At 38.4% G+C, this 16,162-nt stretch overlaps 1 protein-coding gene across 6 annotated transcripts in view; it reads right to left on the bottom strand.

Annotated features, from left to right (window-relative positions):
* Lrrc4c (leucine rich repeat containing 4C) overlaps positions 1 to 16,162 on the bottom strand; it is a 1,368,573-nt gene that overhangs the window by 314,565 nt on the left and 1,037,846 nt on the right. For 5 of the 6 annotated variants that reach the window (XM_087651931.1, XM_087651929.1, XM_087651928.1 and 2 more), the window contains exon 6: positions 7,631 to 7,709. The gene's annotated coding sequence lies outside the window, so the exon portion shown is untranslated. 6 annotated transcript variants of the gene reach the window in all.

The following is a 16,162-nucleotide window of genomic DNA, read 5'->3' as shown; positions in this document are numbered from 1 at the left end:
ATTCTAAGGCAGCAATAACCCTGAAGGTTCTTATCACCCTTTATCTATAAATTATGTCCACAGTTTCAAGCAGAGATATGGAAAAATTAATAATATAGAGAAGGCAGAAAACAGTGTTGTAGGCAACCATGGACCCAAGAATCTGCTACATGACAATTTTATTTTTAGACCTTCACTGGGCCATTGTAATAGAAGGTTAAGGGTTTGGTGAAGGATAATATGTACTACTGTCTATGTACTGAATTAAAAACCATGATTTTTTAATGAACACATGGGACCCAGGGTAAAATGAAATCTAGGGGATGACTAGCATAATAAAGCATCATCTTGCATCAACATTTTTTGATTTCCTTATCTCAAAAAATATACGGGAACATTTGTCATGTGTCATATGACCAAAAGCACAGAATGTCCACTAGCTCAAGGTGTTTCTGCTCCTGAGAATAAATACATTAGGGCTAGTTTATCCTTTTTTTTTTTTTTTTTTGCAAATACTGAGACTTTATTACAAGATTTTATAAATACAGTTGTAATCTTGGGTGTATATGAAAGTTGATTTGATAGTATTGTTTGAATGTGACTAATGTATATTGTTCTTTTTTTTTATTAACTTGAGTATTTCTTATATACATGTCGAGTGTTATTCCCTTTCCCGGTTTCCGGGCAAACATGCCCCTCCCCCTCCCCTTCCTTATGGGTGTTCCCCTCCCAACCCTCCCCCCATTGCCGCCCTACCCCCACCAGTATAGTTCACTGGGGGTTCAGTCTTAGCAGGACCCAGAGCTTCCCCTTCCACTGGTGCTCTTACTAGGATATTCATTGCTACCTATGAGGTCAGAGTCCAGGGTCAGTCCATGTATAGTCTTTAGGTAGTGGCTTAGTCCCTGGAAGCTCTGGTTGCTTGGCATTGTTGTACATATGGGGTCTTGAGCCCCTTCAAGCTCTTCCACTTCTTTCTCTGATTCCTTCAACGGGGGTCCTATTCTCAGTTCAGTGGTTTGCTGCTGGCATTCGCCTCTGTATTTGCTGTATTCTGGCTGTGTCTCTCAGGAGTGATCTACATCCGGCTCCTGTCGGTCTGCACTTCTTTGCTTCATCCATCTTGTCTAATTGGGTGGCTGTATATGTATGAGCCACATGTGGGGCAGGCTCTGAATGGGTGTTCCTTCAGTCTCTGTTTTAATCTTTGCCTCTCTCTTCCCTGCCAAGGGTATTCTTGTTCCCCTTTTAAAGAAGGAGTGAAGCATTCACATTTTGATCATCCGTTTTGAGTTTCATTTGTTCTAGGCATCTAGGGTAATTCAAGCATTTGGGCTAATAGCCACTTATCAATGAGTGCATACCATGTATGTCTTTCTGTGATTGGGTTAGCTCCCTCAGGATGATATTTTCCAGTTCCAACCATTTGCCTACGAATTTCATAAAGCCGTTGTTTTTGATAGCTGAGTAATATTCCATTGTGTAGATGTACCACATTTTCTGTATCCATTCCTCTGTTGAAGGGCATCTGGGTTCTTTCCAGTTTCTGGCTATTATAAATAAGGCTGCAATGGACATAGTGGAGCACGTGTCTTTTTTATATGTTGGGGCATCTTATGGGTATATGTCCAAGAGAGGTATAGCTGGATCCTCAGGCAGTTCAATGTCCAATTTTCTGAGGATCCTCCAGACTGATTTCCAGAACGGTTGTACCAGTATGCAATCCCACCAACAATGGAGGAGTGTTCCTCTTTGTCCACATCCTCACCAGCATCTGCTGTCCCCTGAGTTTTTGAACTTAGCCATTCTCACTGGTATGAGGTGAAATCTCAGGGTTGTTTTGATTTGCATTTCCCTTATGACTAAAGATGTTGAACATTTCTTTAGGTATTTCTCAGCCATTCGGCATTCCTCAGCTGTGAATTCTGTGTTTAGCTCTGAATCCCATTTTTAATAGGGTTATTTGTTTCCCTGGGGTCTAACTTCTTGCGTTCTTTGTATATTTTGGATATAAGGCCTCTATCTGTTGTAGGATTGGTAAAGATCTTTTCCCAATCTGTTGGTTGCCATTTTCTCCTAACCACAGTGTCCTTTGCCTTACAGAAGCTTTGCAGTTTTATGAGATCCCATTTGTCGATTCTTGATCTTAGAGCGTAAGCCATTGGTGTTTTGTTTAGGAAATTTTTTCCAGTGGCCATGTGTTCCAGATGCTTCCCTAGTTTTTCTTCTATTACTTTGAGTGTGTCTGGTTTGATGTGGAGGTCCTTGATCCACTTGGACTTAAGCTTTGTACAGGGTGATAAGCATGGATCGATCTGCATTCTTCTACATGTTGACCTCCAGTTGAACCAGCACCATTTGCTGAAAATGCTATCTTTTTTCCATTGGATGGTTTTGGCTCCTTTGTCAAAAATCAAGTCTCCATAGGTGTGTGGGTTCATTTCTGGGTCTTCAATTCTATTCCATTGGTCTATCTGTCAGTCTCTGTACCAATACCATGCAGTTTTTGTCACTATTGCTCTGTAATACTGCTTGAGTTCAGGGATAGTGATTCCCCCTGAAGTCCTTTTATTGTTGAGGATAGCTTTAGCTATCCTGGGTTTTTTGTTATTCCAGATGAATTTGCAAATTGTTCTGTCTAACTCTCTGAAGAATTGGATTGATATTTTGATGGGGATTGCATTGAATCTGTAGATTGCTTTTGGTAAAATGGCCATTTTTACTATATTAATCCTGCCAATCCATGAGCATGGGAGATCTTTCCATCTTCTGAGGTCTTCTTCAATTTCTTTCCTCAGTGTCTTGAAGTTCTTATTGTACAGATCTTTTACTTGCTTGGTTAAAGTCACACCGAGGTACCTTATATTATTTCGGTCTATTATGAAGGGTGTCATTTCCCTAATTTCTTTCTTGGCTTGTTTCTCTTTTGTATAGAGGAAGGCAACTGATTTATTTGAGTTAATTTTATACCCAGCCACTTTGCTGAAGTTGTTCATCAGCTTTAGTAGTTCTCTGGTGGAACTTTTGGGAACACTTAAATATACTATCATATCATCTGCAAATAGTGATATTTTGACTTCTTCTTTTCCGATCTGTATCCCCTTGACCTCCTTTTGTTGTCTGATTGCTCTGGCTAGAACTTCAAGAACTATATTCAATAAGTAGGGAGAGAGTGGGCAGCCTTGTCTAGTCCCTGATTTTAGTGGGATTGCTTCAAGTTTCTCTCCACTTAGTTTAATGTTAGCAACTGGTTTGCTGTATATGGCTTTTACTATGTTTAGGTATGGGCCTTGAATTCCTATTCTTTCCAGGACTTTTATCATGAAGGGGTGTTGAATTTTGTCAAATGCTTTCTCAGCATCTAATGAAATGATCATGTGGTTTTGTTCTTTCAGTTTGTTTATATAATGGATCATGTTGATGGTTTTCCGTATATTAAACCATCCCTGCATGCCTTGGATGAAGCCTACTTGGTCATGGTGTATGATTATTTTGATGTGCTCTTGGATTCGGTTTGCCAGAATTTTGTTGAGTATTTTTGCGTCGATATTCATAAGGGAAATTGGTCTGAAGTTCTCTTTCTTTGTGGTGTCTTTGTGTGGTTTAGGTGTAAGAGTAATTGTGGCTTCGTAGAAGGTATTCAGTAGTGATCCATCTGTTTCAATTTTGTGGAATAGTTTGAATAATATTGGTATGAGGTCTTCTATGAAGGTTTGATAGATTTTTGCACTAAACCCGTCTGGACCTGGCTCTTTTTGGTTGGGAGACCTTTAATGACTTCTTCTATTTCCTTAGGAGTTATGGGGTTGTTTAACTGGTTTATCTGTTCCTGATTTAACTTCAGTACGTGGTATCTGTCTAGGAAATTGTCCATTTCCTGAAGATTTTCAAGTTTTGTTGAATATAGGTTTTTATAGTAAAATCTGATGATTTTTTGAATTTCCTCTGAATCTGTTGTTATGTCTCCCTTTTCATTTCTGAGTTTGTTAATTTGGACACACTCTCTGTGTCCTCTCGTTAGTCTGGCTAAGGGTTTATCTATCTTGTTGATTTTCTCAAAGTACCAACTTTTGGTTCTGTTGATTCTTTCTATGGTCCTTTTTGTTTCTACTTGGTTGATTTCAGCTCTGAGTTTGATTATTTCCTGCCTTCTACTCCTCCTGGGTGTATTTGCTTCTTTTTGTTCTAGAGCTTTTAGGTGTGCTGTCAAGCTGCTGACATATGCTCTTTCCTGTTTCTTTCTGCAGGCACTCAGCGCTATGAGTTTTCCTCTTAGCACAGCTTTCATTGTGTCCCATAAGTTTGGGTATGTTGTACCTTCATTTTCATTAAATTCTAAAAAGTTTTTAATTTCTTTCTTTATTTCTTCCTTGACCAGGTTATCATTGAGTAGAGCATTGTTCAATTTCCAAGTATATGTGGGCATTCTTCCCTTATTGTTATTGAAGACAAGTTTTAGGCCGTGGTGGTCCAATAGCACTCATGGGATTATTTCTATCTTTCTGTACCTGTTGAGGCCCGTTTTTCGACCAATTATATGGTCAATTTTGGAGAAAGTACCATGAGGAGCTGAGAAGAAGTTATATCCTTTTGTTTTAGGATAGAATGTTCTATAAATATCCGTTAAGTTCATTTGGCTCATGACTTCTCTTAGTCTGTCTACATCTCTGTTTAATTTCTGTTTCCATGATCTGTCCATTGATGAGAGTGGGGTGTTGAAATCTCCCACTATTATTGTGTGAGGTGCAATGTGTCTTTTGAGCTTTAGTAAGGTTTCTTTTACATATGTAGGTGCCCTTGTATTTGGGGCATAGATATTTAGGATTGAGAGTTCATCTTGGTGGATTTTTCCTTTGATGAATATGAAGTGTCCTTCCTTATCTTTTTTGATGAATTTTAGTTGAAAATTGACTGTATTTGATATTAGAATGGCTACTACAGCTTGCTTCTTCTGACCATTTGCTTGGAAAATTGTTTTCCAGCCTTTCACTCTGAGGTAATATCTGTCTTTGTCTCTGAGGTGTGTTTCCTGTAGGCAGCAGAATGCAGGGTCCTCGTTGCGTATCCAGTTTGTTAATCTATGTCTTTTTATTGGGGAGTTGAGGCCATTGATGTTGAGAGATATTAAGGAATAGTGATTATTGCTTCCCGTTATATTCATATTTGGATGTGAGGTTATGTTTGTGTGCTTTCATTTTCTTTGTTTTGTTGCCAAGACGATTAGTTTCTTGCTTCTTCTAGGGTATAGCTTGCCTCCTTATGTTGGGCTTTACCCTTTATTATCCTTTGTAGTGCTGGACTTGTAGAAAGATATTGTGTAAATTTGGTTTTGTCATGGAATATCTTGGTTTCTCCATCTATGTTAATTGAGAGTTTTGCAGGATACAGTAACCTGGGCTGGCATCCTTTTTAATGTATTCGTTTTAATTTTACCTTATATGAAGCAGTGAACCTACTGTCTTGAATTTATAGAGCAAGTTACAGAAATAGATGGAAAGTAGTATTTTAACAGAAATCCCGCAGCAGTTCTGTCCAAACTTTTGACACTCTGGTATGACAGCTACTTTTAGAATGAACGTTCATGCCCCATACCTAGCAACATAACTCTGCAGGTAAAGGTGCTTCCTATTTGAAACTAAACGTCAGAGTTCAAACCCCCAGAGTCTCATCAATAATGGAAGAAGAGAACCAACTCTATGTTTTCCTCTGGCCTCAACATCTATGCCATAGCTTATACACCAACAACACACATAATACACATAGACACAGGTCAACTGATTGATCAATCCATCACAAGTTTAACTGAGTAAATAAGCAAAAATAAGTCTCAGCTGAGGAATCTCAAATGGCTGAGAAGTTCTAAAGAAATTTTCAACACCTTCTTTCAACAGGGAAATGCAAATCAAAACAACCCTGAGATTCTGCCTCACACCAGTCAGAATGACTAAGATCAAAAAGTCAGGTGACAACAGATGCTGTTGAGGATATGGAGAAAGAGAAACACCCTTCCGTTATTGGTGGGATTGCAAGCTGGTGCATCCACTCTTAAATCAGTCTGGAATGTTTCTCATAAAATTGGACATAATACTACTTGAGGATCCAGCTACACCACTGCTGGTCATATAACCAAAAGATGCTTCAACATATAACAAAGACACATGTTCCACTATCTTCATAGCAGCCTTCTTTATAATAGCCAGAATCTGGAAAGAACCCAGATACCCTTCAACAAAGGAATAGATACAGAAAATGTGGTTCATCTACCCAATGGAGTACTACGCAGCTATCAAAAACAATGATTTCAAGAAATTCTTAGGCAAATGGATGGAACTAGAAAATATCATACTGAGTAACCCAATCACAGAAAAACATACATAGTATGCACTAACTCATAAGTGGATGTTAGCCCAAAACCTCTAATTACCCAAGATACAATACACAGACCACATGAAGCTCAAGACGAAGGACGATCAAAGTGCAGATGCTTCAGTCTTTCTTAAAAGAGGGAACAAAAATATTCATAGGAGTAGATATGGAGACAAAGTTTGGAGCAGATACTGAAGGAATACACATTCATAGCATGCCCCACCTGGGGATTCAGCCCATATATGTACAACCACAAAACCCAGATAATATTGCTGATGTCAAGAAGTGCATACTGACAGGAGCCTGATATAGCTGTCTCCTGAAAGGCTCTGCCAGAACATGACAAATACACTGGTGAATGCTAGCAGCCAACCACTGAACTGAGTACAGGGTCCCCATTGGAGGAGTTAGAGACAGGATTGAAGGAGCTGAAGGGCCTTGCAACCCCATAAGAACAACAATACTAACCAACCAGAGTTCCCAAGAACAAAATCACACTATCCAGAGTCCACATGACAGACCCATGGTTCCAGCTGCATATATAGCAGAGGACAGCCTTATTGGGCACCAGTGGTAGGAGAAGCCCTTGGTCCTGCCAATGCTGGACCCCCCCAGTATAGGGGAATGTCAGGGTGGAGGCAGAGAGGGGATGGGCAGTTTACAGATGGGAAACCGGGAAAAGAAATAGCATTTGAAATGTATATATAAAATATCCAATAAAAATAAAAGTCAAATAAAAACAAACAAAACAAATCCAAAAACAAACATACAGTGGAGTTCAAAAATGCTTTGGCATAACATTTTACGTTTATGATTTGGGCAATTATTAGAATGGAATTTCATTTCAAAAACTGTTCTCTCCACTCCTTGGCTGAATAACCATAATATTAAATGATTGCTTACAATTTTAATTATGAAAAATATTTCTCATGGTAGCATAATAGTATGTAAAAGTATATGCTATCAGGCCTAACAACCTGAATCAGAGACCCATGACCCTTGTAACCAAAGTAGAAAATTTGTCTTTGATCTGCACACTCTCTCAAAAGAGCACAAACACCCATAAATAAGTAGGTAATATTAAAAAATAGTGTTTCTTAAGTAGTGATAAATAAATATGCTACAAAATTGTATTTTTCATTAAAATTGATTTAAAATATTTAAACATATACTTAAAATATTTAAATAAGATTTTCATAAATTTAAAATAGATTTTCTTTCATGTGATGTATTCTGATCATTTCCCCTCCCTCAACTTCTACAAGATCCTCTCCCATTTACGTACCGTTCAAATCCACATCTTCTCTCTCTCTCTCTCTCTCTCTCTCTCTCTCTCTCTCTCTCTCATCCAAGTGCCAACACGCCTGTAAAAATAATAAGAAAATAGGAGAAAATTAAAGATAAACACACCAAAATGAGACAAAACAAACCCATAAACAGAAGACCAAAGAGCCAAAGTCATAGTACAAAGAAGACTTGCAGACACACATGTTCTCTCATGGTTAATGGACATATTACTAAACCTCAAAAAGATGCCTGGATTTTGGTGAATTAACATTTCTAAATCTTCATTTCAAAAACAAAACAAAAATATAACTTTATAAAATTGCAAAATTGATTTGTAAATTAATGAAATAAAACAATAAACTTGCAGGCAGAATTAGTGATTGTCTTTTTTTTTTTTTTTTTTTTTTTTTTGGAGCTGGGGACCGAACCCAGGGCCTTGCGCTTCCTAGGTAAGCGCTCTACCACTGAGCTAAATCCCCAGCCCCCTAGTGATTGTCTTAAATAAGACAATTTCATTTCATAAAATTGAAGGCTCTATTGTTCTTCAAGTATCTGAGATAATAACAACAATAACAGTAGTAGATAATATTTATTGAGATCCAGGTGCATAGAAAAATTAGTAGTTTATTTGTCTTCATCTAATATTTTCACCTATTTAAAGGGGTGGGTGTTTGTGTTTTTACTCATAGTTGAGTTCCTTTGATATCCATTTGTTTTACTGTGGGGCCTTTCACACCATGCTTACTGAGCTAATGATTCAATATTGATGTCAGAGCACCTTAGTCAGGTGCAAAACAGTGCATAAGGAGATGGAAATGTCTAAAGCTAAGATCATGTAGTATTCTTCTGATTCTTAAGATGCTTTAGCCCTCCAGATATCTATGTTCTTAAATAGGTGTAGATTTCCTCTTGTGTCCCAATGTTTTTATTCTTAAGATGCTTTAGCCCTCCAGATATCTATGTTCTTAAATAGGTGTAGATTTCCTCTTGTGTCCCAATGTTTTTATGAATGGTTGAAAGTAAGAGACAGATCAGAGAACGTAAAATGGAATTTATAATTTGCTATTAATTTCACCACTTTGGATAAGATATTTACCAGATTACAAGGGACTTTAAAATAAAAATAGCAATCTTTCTAAATGATTCTATAAAATTCTTCCTAGCAATATGATGCTTGGTTTCCTTAAACAGAGAACTCTAGTTCAGGATACTGAGCAAACCTAAGCAAATGTTGGCATTAGAGGGACAAGAGAATAGTTTCAGTGTTATTTGTAGTCATGAAACCTGTTAAGACCATCTTGGATGTATATAAAAGCTAGAATTCACAGTCATAACTATAAACTATCTAATAGATGAAAATAAGGACAAGAAAATATTCATTCTAGAGCAAGTGCATACAGTATGAATCCATTTTTTAATATAAGCTCACATACAATTTTTACACAGCATTAAAAAAAAAGATTCTCTGACCCATAGCTTCAGCTGCATATGTAGCTGCATATGGCCTTGTTGGGCACCAATGGAAGGAGAAGCCCTTGGTCCTGCTGAGGTTGGACCCCCCAGGATAGGGGAATGTCAGGGTGGGAAGAGGGTAGGATTCCTTATAGAATAAAGAAGGGGGATGGGATAGGTGGCTTATGTCCAGGATACCAGGAAAGGGAATAACATTTGAAATGTAAATAAAAAATATCCAATAAAAGAAAAAAAAGATGCTCTGTAACCTTGATCCACTTGGACTTGAGCTTTGTATAAGGATATTAGAACTGGTCCATTTGCTTTCTTCTAAATGCTGACCACCAGTTGAACCAGCACCATGTGTTGAAAATGCTATCTTTTTTTTCCACTGGATAGTTTTAGTTCCTTTGTCAAAGACCCTATGTATGTGAGTTTACTTCTTGGTCTTCAATTCTATTCCATTGATCTACTTGCCTGGCTCAGTACCAATACTATGCAGTTTTTTTTCCAATTGTTCTATATTACAGCTTAAGGTCATGGATGGTGATTCCCCCAGAAGTTCTTGAGGATAGTTTTCTCTATACTGTTTTTTTTTTGTTATTCCAAATAAATTTGCAAATTGCTTTTTCTAACTCTATGAAGAATTGTGTTGGGATTTTGATGGGGATTGCATTGAATCTATAGATTGCTTTCAGAAAGATGGTCATTTTTACTATATTAATCTTGCCAATTCATAAGTATGGGAGATCTTTCCATATTCTGCGATCTTCAATTTCTTCTTCAGAGACTTGCAGTTCCACATAAAACCAGAAACTAATAGAAGAGAAAGTAGAGAAGACCCTTGAAAAAACAGGGAAATTTTCCTAAACAAAACACCAATGGCTTTTGCTCTAAGATCAAGAATTTTAACTATCCTCTATCCAGTAGAAGACTAATATCTAATGTACACAAAGAACTCACAATGTTAGACTGCAGAGGGCCAAATAATCCTATTTAAAATGGGGTACAGAGCTAAACAAAGAATTCTCAACTGAGGAATATCGAATAGCCAAGAAACACCTTAAGACATGTACAGCATCCTTGTCATCAAGGAAATGCAAATCAAAACAACCCTGAGATTCCACCTCACACCAGTTAAAATGGCTAAGATCAAAACCTCAGGTGAGAGCAGATGCTGGCAAGGATGTGGAGAAAGAGGAACATTGGTGGGATTGCAAGCTGGTAAAACCACTTTGAAAATCAGTCTGGCAGTTCCTCAGAAAAATTGTATATAGTGCTACCTCAGGAACTAGCTATACCATTCCTGGTCATATACTCAAAAGATGCTCCAACATCTAACAAGAACACATGCTCCACTGTGTTCGTAGCAGCCTTATTTATAATAAGCAGAAGTTGGAAAGAACCCAGATATCCTTCAAGGGAGGAAAAGATACAAAAAATGTGATATATTTACATACTGGAGTACAACTCATCTGTTAAAAACAATGACTTCATGAAATTCTTAGGCAAATGGATAGAACTAGAAAATATCATCCTGACTGAGGTAACCTAGTCTCAAAACAACACATAAATTATACAATCACTGATAATTGGATATTAGCCCGAAAACTTGGAATACATAAGATACAATTCACAGACCACATAAAGCTCAAAAGGAAACTCCAAAATGTGGATGCTTCAGTCCTTCTTAGAAGGGGGAACAAAGTACTCACAGGAGGAAATATGGAGACAAAATGTGGAGCAGAGACTGAAGGAAAGGCCATTTAGAGACATGGTCATTTATCCCATAAGAATCCACCAGAACCAGTCACTATTGAGGATGCCAAAGAGTGCTTGCTGAAGGAGCCTGATATGATGTTTCCTGAGAGGCTCTGCCAGAGCCTTTCTGATACAGATGAGGATGCTTGCAGCTAACCATCAGACTGAGAACAGGGATCCCAATGGAGGAGTTAGAGAAAGGACTGAAAGAGCTGAAGGGGTTTGCAACCCCGTAGGAAGAATTAAAATATCAACCAACCAGACCCACAGCCCCAGAGCTCCCAGGGACTAATCCAGTAAAAAAAAAGAATATACATGGAGGGACCCATGTCTTCAGCAGCATATGTAGCAGAGGATATCATTGGCCGGCATCAATAGAAGGAGAAGCCCTTGGTCCTGTGAAGGATTGGTTCCCCTATATAGGGGTTAAGGTAAGAGTGAGTGGGTGGGATCGTCCTCATAAAAGCAAGGGGAGGAGTTATGGGAGAAGGGGGAAGTAGGAAAGGGGTTACCACTTAAAATGTTAATACATAAAATATCCAATAAAACAAAAAAGATTCTCTGTAACCAAGAACTATAGTCAACGTAAAACTGATGCCTAGACACCAATGAAAGAAGGAAATCTCCAACACCCAGGGCAGTATCTCACTATCAGAGCTCAGTTATCCTACTACAGGAAGCCCCGAATCATCCAACATAATCAAAACATAAGAAAACATCCTTAAAACCAAAGTTATGAAGATGATAGGGGTACTTAAGTAGGAAATGAATTAATTCCCTAAAGAAATAGAGGAAAACAGAAACAAATCGGAGGATGTGGGACCATGAAAGTCATCCTGGTTCCCTTTTGAGCTCATGCTTGAAACCCTGGTGACCCTCAAGGGCAAGGTTTAACTTGACTACTGGCAAACCAAGCTTGGACACTAGCCACAACCCTGCATAGATTTGTGGCGCCACTCCACAGGTAGAGGACAAGACCACAATTCATGTAGGTTCAAGATATATCTCCATTATAATGAGGTAACTAAAGGCCTGGAGTCTTAGCTAATAACCTTTCCTACCGAGACACTCCTCCCCATGAAAAGCATTCAATCTAAGGTACATCATGAGAAGTGGGGTCCGGTTTTCCTCATCCAATTTTCGCTATGACAATAAATGTCTTAAAACTATGGACTGCCTCTTCTCTTCAGGATCTACTGGGCAGATCAGTAGAGTAGGCCTTCGCCGACAGAGCCACCATCTAATCTGTAGAAAGCCTCTCTGCTTTCCCAATGGTGGCCACCACCAAGCCTGTAGATCGCCACCATTCAGCCAAAGACTACCCCAGTGTGTGACCAGCTGGAGCTCCGTCCCCATTTCCTTCTCGGCCTGAGCTAGATCCAGCTTGCCAACTTCCACTCCATTCTCAGTTCTTCGTTGGTTTCCAGCAGCACATGGATGCCCAAGAGCCTGAGAACCTGACGGTCAGGCTTCCTTGCAGGCTGGGAGACCCCTGAGGCAGATCCAGCTGTGTCCTGCACTCAAACCATGCTTCCCCACCCTGGAGCAGTGTGTCCCAAGGCTGCCCTATGGGCTGACACGCACCCGGCGATGGTGTGAGCTAAGCACTGTCAACATCTTCCCATGTCCTGCCTCCCGGAGAGCCAGAAACCTGTGGAGGAGGAAAACACATGACCCCTCACCACCACACCCACACACCACCAATAACTGTACAGAAGAAAATGAAGAAATCCTTCAAACAAAGTCAGGAAAACACGAACTAACAATTGGACAAAATTAATAAATCCCTTCAAAAACTTTATTTTTTTAATTTAAAATTCAATTTAAAAAATAAAATAAAAAATTAAGAATTTCTTTGCTTTGAATAGTTAAAAAAAAGCAGTATTTTGGCCCAAAATTTATAAGATGTTGAAAGAAATTATAGAAGAAACGTGATGCATTGTAAGAGATGTTAAGTCACATTGCTTGAATTTTTAAAAGAATTTTAAAGCATGACCTTAGATTGGTGATATATGTAGAATTTGGAAGGTGGTACCAGCTTTATGCTTTGATTTCTTTCCTCCAGTGCTAAGTATAATGGATGAAATATGACCTAAGTCATTAATGTAAGCACTTTCCTTATTACTTTCCCAGTGCTCCTATTGGTCCAGAGTATTTCAGCAAATAATACCTTGCTTCATATCGACTCAATTTGCGTGTCCAGAACTAAGCAAAACGTGCTTCCCTCCTTTTCCATGGTAAAGTCAAAAGCAAAGCTTGGTATCACCAATCCCCAGGGTGTCCTTATTGTACTTTATATCAATCACAGCTTCAATAAGATTCTGGAAATATTTTTCTCAGTTTTCATAACAAAAGTTTTAGCACAAAATCACTAAGCAGCAGGGAGCCACTGATAAGGAATCTCTGGAGGAGCAGAAGGGAATAAAAACGGAAACTTTGTTGGCAAAGGTTATCGGTGTCCAAAGGAAACTTTTCTCAGAGGGATGCAGCACTGTCTGAAGCAGAGTAACTTACAAAATCTAGATACTTTAAGTAGACCTAGCTTGCCCAATGGGCAGAGGGGGTAAGTAGAATATAGCATGGAGAAATAATCTCACTTAAATTCCTCTTATACAGCCTTAATCTTTCCTCCTTTGGAATTGGAGAGGATTGTATTTGCTAGATCAAGCAAAGAAACTACCAAATAGATAACCTGAGAATCTCACTAATTTCAGCCTTAATTTAATGGAAGTATTTAATACATATATATTTCAGAGTCTCAGAAGCCTAGGCTGACTTTGAAGTCTTGTTCCTATTTCCAAGTGCTAGATATTACAGGTTTATACTACCATACACATCTTGTCCTCTTATTTTCTATAGTATCAGCTCTTTACCTTGGTTTCTCAATCATTATAAGTTAATAGAGATGGTGAATTAGTTATCAAAGAGTGGTGATTTTAACTTAATATTAGAAACTTTCAAATTGGTATGAATAGATGTTTGGCTTTAAAAATGACGAGTAATATTTTGGAGGACACTAATGCTTATGTTATATAGCTGTAATTCGACAAACTCATTTAGCATCAAGTTCTATAGATAATTTAGTTTCATGGCACTCTGTTTTCAAATGTGTTAACTCTGAGTGCTTAATGGTACAGATTATTGTTATTATATTCGGTATTAAAAAGAAAAACAATTTATAAATTTGCATAGCTATTACTGATCTGAAACAGAGAAGAAAAACTATTTTAAGATATGAATTAATCACATAGTATATTTGATTGGAATGGTGAGCTTCTTTGTGGAAAACAAAGGTGCCAGTGATGTCTTTCAGAGCCTCCAGCCTTTGGAGATGATCTCAAAGTTTCCTGCCCAAAGTCTATCTCTCAAGAATTGACAAGTTACAGAAAAGAGAGTATACATACTTAATTGAAACTAGATGCCTGTTCAGTTTTATTACATCTATACATTCCTGATATCTGACAACCAAAGATATATGCAAAATAATGGTCGAGGCACACAAAGACTGAGAAAATTAAGATTCTAAGCAGCAAGTTATAAAACAATAGGTATCTTGTTAATGTAATATCCTCAGAGAAGAAGGAACGACTGTCTCTGTGAATGTAGAGAGAATGTGGGGACTGGTAAAACTTGGAAACTTTAATCAATGTATGATTAAATAATTCTAAAGCTTACGACTCAAACAGTAAGAACGAGAGTATTTTAAGTAAATGAAAGCAGAAGTAAACAACGTCTTTTCTCGTTTCTCCTTCTGGGTGTAGATCGAACATATCTGTCTGTGGTCTTATTTGCTTGGACTATGTCTTGCCTGTCACTTTTCTGGGTCTCCACCTACAAAATGTCCATAATCCTCCATGCAACTCAGGATTAGTGCTGAGGTTGTTGGCAAAGCACCTAGGCGTCTTAGGATGAAAGGCTCCACATGGATATGGCGCGTTACTGTTATACTCAGCACTTTTCCATTTCCTAGTAGAGGACTGCTGATTTCTCCGCCCCCTCACCCCCAGAGCTTTGACAGGGCCTTTAGTGAGGGTACATTCTATTCTATTCTCCTGCTACCTGGTAGAGTGTGATAACTGTTAACCTTGCCAACAAGGCAAACATAGCCAAATCTAAGACCCATTTCTAAGTCCCAGAGAGCCTCATGAATGGCAAGGAACATGAGGGCTCAGTCCTGAGAAAGGGAGAGGTCCATTCAGTATTTCATGAAAGTCAACAATGAAACAAAAATTTTGAAGGAATGTTAAAGGCAATGAGAGTCCACAATTTTTAATGCTGTTCTAACAAGCCAGTCCAGAGGGTACAGAACTGTGGCTGTTATGATGCTCTCACAAATCCCATGCTGCTCTTCTTTAGCTGTGCCATGACCTAAACATAATGGAGCTCTGTATTTAATCATGTGCAGCTAAAGAGAAAGCTAGTAAATCATCTGGGTTGCCTTGACTGAAATATTATGTTTCCGTTAACTCTATCTTTTCAAGGAACAAGAAAGCACATTTTACTTTGCCTGATATTACAGAATTTCAAGGAGAGATTACCAAAGAACAATTATAAATTAATAGAGATTTACTGCTCTATTTGAAATAGGACACTGTTTTATAAAGAGAACATTAGAAGTCTTATCAATCGTCCACCACCTACTTTAGTAAGGCACTGGGGGGAAAAATCTAACATAATTCTCCCCAAGTCACAAGGGCATTCTCTGCTATCTTGCCTGCCAGCAAAAACTGAGTATCATCAGGAGATCTGAACATCTGGGTGGGAGTAGGATAAAAATATCTAGGACATCACCACCATATGTTGAAACAAAATGGCCAGTGCTAGTCATCCAGGCTTTGTTTATGCTTTATATTAATGGACCCAGTCACGGTATCGAGGAAGCCAATGAGCAGCATATGCTGCTGCTCAGCCTGTGGCTGCCTAGGTTGCATTTTCAGAGGCAGTACACAGCGGACATCCCAATAACTATGTCCAGCCACCCAAGCGATTTCAGTGAGTGTTTGATCAGACTCACATATCCAGTTTATGTGCTTCATAAACAGGTAAACGTTGGGACTACTATCGGTGCCTTTTAAGAGAGTTCAAAGTAAAAGAGAACGAATGATGCAAGGATTATGACTGCTGCTTCATTTGCATTGGGTTCCTAGAGGTTCTTTTCCATAGGTTTTCTCATAATTTCAGAAGGCCTTAGTTATGGTGAGGGCATAATGAGGAATTTAACATCTATTTCAAATGCATTTAAAAATAGAGTGCTCATTGTAAAGAAGAGAGTCTGACTTACTGGTCACAAAGCACACACTAGATATCAGTGAAAAAA

The sequence above is a fragment of the Rattus norvegicus genome, chromosome 3 (assembly GCF_021556685.1).
Source record: "Rattus norvegicus strain SHRSP/BbbUtx chromosome 3, alternate assembly SHRSP_T2T, whole genome shotgun sequence".
Taxonomy (NCBI): domain Eukaryota; kingdom Metazoa; phylum Chordata; class Mammalia; order Rodentia; family Muridae; genus Rattus; species Rattus norvegicus.
Note: the sequence above shows the minus strand (reverse complement) of the source record. Positions and strands in the feature narration are given on the sequence as shown.